This window comes from Myotis daubentonii, chromosome 16 (assembly GCF_963259705.1).
Source record: "Myotis daubentonii chromosome 16, mMyoDau2.1, whole genome shotgun sequence".
Lineage (NCBI taxonomy): Eukaryota > Metazoa > Chordata > Mammalia > Chiroptera > Vespertilionidae > Myotis > Myotis daubentonii.
Genome location: NC_081855.1, coordinates 11,644,940 through 11,646,848, shown reverse-complemented (window position 1 = coordinate 11,646,848; position 1,909 = coordinate 11,644,940). Strand labels below are relative to the sequence as shown.

At 41.5% G+C, this 1,909-nt stretch overlaps 1 non-coding gene across 1 annotated transcript; it reads right to left on the bottom strand.

Moving 5' to 3' along the window:
- Positions 1 to 632: 632 nt before the first annotated feature.
- LOC132219480 (U6atac minor spliceosomal RNA) lies at positions 633 to 753 on the bottom strand. Its single transcript, XR_009449481.1, has one exon. It is a non-coding gene; the product is annotated as a U6atac minor spliceosomal RNA (small nuclear RNA).
- Positions 754 to 1,909: the final 1,156 nt, after the last annotated feature.

Sequence of the window (1,909 nt, the reverse complement as noted above, 5' to 3'; positions counted from 1 at the left end):
AATTGCCTTATTTTTCAATTCTTTGGTTTTTTTATATCATTATTACTAATACTTCCCAAGCTCTCTAACAGAATTATTAAAGTACTCTGTCTCTTATCTTTAGTGCTCAGGGAAGCTCAGAAATTGTAGAAATACTTACTGTAACACCGGAAGGACAGCCTTCCTTGGTTCCTGAGAACTGGAAATGATTTATCTTTTGGGGACTCCTATTGATCAGACGTACTTTCAGGTCGTTGGCACCTCTCTGCCTTATCACAGATGCCACATATCTTGTTCTTCCTCTTAGATCTGATCTTGAGGGCAGGGTGCACTCTAATTCATTGTTCTAAGTACTCAGCTCAGTGCCCTGACGAGAGGCCACTCCATAAGCACAAATGAGGGAATAAATAAATAAGCTCTATAATCTACTCTGGAGTCCTTTTGTGTTCCTACTGAATGAGGACAATGGCTCTGATGGCAGGAGACTGAATCCAGTGGACTTATCTGTACACTGTGCTGAAAAACTTGAGAGAATGTCACATAGACTAGGAACGTCAGGGCCTTTCAGTAACTGTTCCAGGAAGTAGCAGAATGAGAGGTCAAAGCAAGTCTGACTGAATTCTGTACTCACCCAGCACCCAACACCACCTTCCAGGCTCAGTCAAAGCCACAAGGCAGGTAGCAGTTCCTTAATCATGTACATGTGCCTGGGTCACTAAGATGTTTCCCATTTCTATTCTGGGAATGCTAACCTTCTTTTCTTCCCTACAACCCTAAAGGCCATAATTTTTTAAATGAATATTTTTAAATTACAGTAAGATTTTATTTTTAATGGATGTTTTCATTCCATCGGAAAAGTTTATAAAAGCAGTATTTTCCATCTCTGAGCCCAGGGTGCTCTTTCTGTTGTTCGTTTCAATTAAAATTTTTCTGAGACACCGCTAGTGTTTGTAAAGGCAAGGAGGGATTTCTCTTGAATGAGGAATGGCCTGTTGTCAGCTTGTTTTCCTTTTGGAAATCCTTGAAGACAAATATTTGCATTCTAGGTCACCTAGGAAGCAGGCGTCCCAGAATTTAAAAAAAATAAAATAAAGTTCTCAGCCTTTGGTGGTTTGCTGTTGAGCCGGCCAGTAGAGGGCGCCTAACCATCAGCAATAGTCTCAGAAACTTCCATAATGGGTTCAGGCATTTTATTACCTTTTACTTTCCAGCTGCCAAATTAGTAGCAGAATGGGGTAATCCATTTCTCTTCATTTTGCAATTGTCTTGCATTGTGGAAAAGAGAATGCTTTCCTGAAAAATTTGGAAGCAGTGTTGGGGATAAAAGAGGAAAGCAAGGCTCTCCTGGTCCACTGGGGTTGGAATGGGTTCCATGCAGGAGGCTGTCAATCCTTGCATGGCATTTACCTGATTCGGCGCTTACAATGTGGCCGCTGGCCTGTGGCTTTCTCAGCTATTAATAAGGCCTTTTCTGTGAAGAGATCAAATGTGTTTAATTTTCTATAACACAATCCATATGAGCTTCCACCAGATGTCATGAAATCATACAACCGCAGACTGTTAGCACGGACTTTGGAGATCCTTTAGCACACACTGGTCAACATACAGATGAAAGATCAATCTCTGATCAGGCAAAGGCCTTGGGCAATTAGTTAAGAGATGAACGGGTGTCAAAACCTGGCTGCTGACCATTCCCCATGACCTCCCATTTAACTTCTAACCAGGAAATTCCTGTCAACAGGACCGGAGTAAATCCAGCTTACAGAGGGAGAGCCACTGGCAATAAGATTAATTTATACAGATTTTCAGGAGGGTTGGTAGCACTTAATTGCATAGATAGGGATTAAATTCAGAACTGGGGTTTAGATTGGCTGGCTCTAGTTTACGTAGACCATCTTAACCTTTTAATTCTCATGCATGCCTTTGTCCT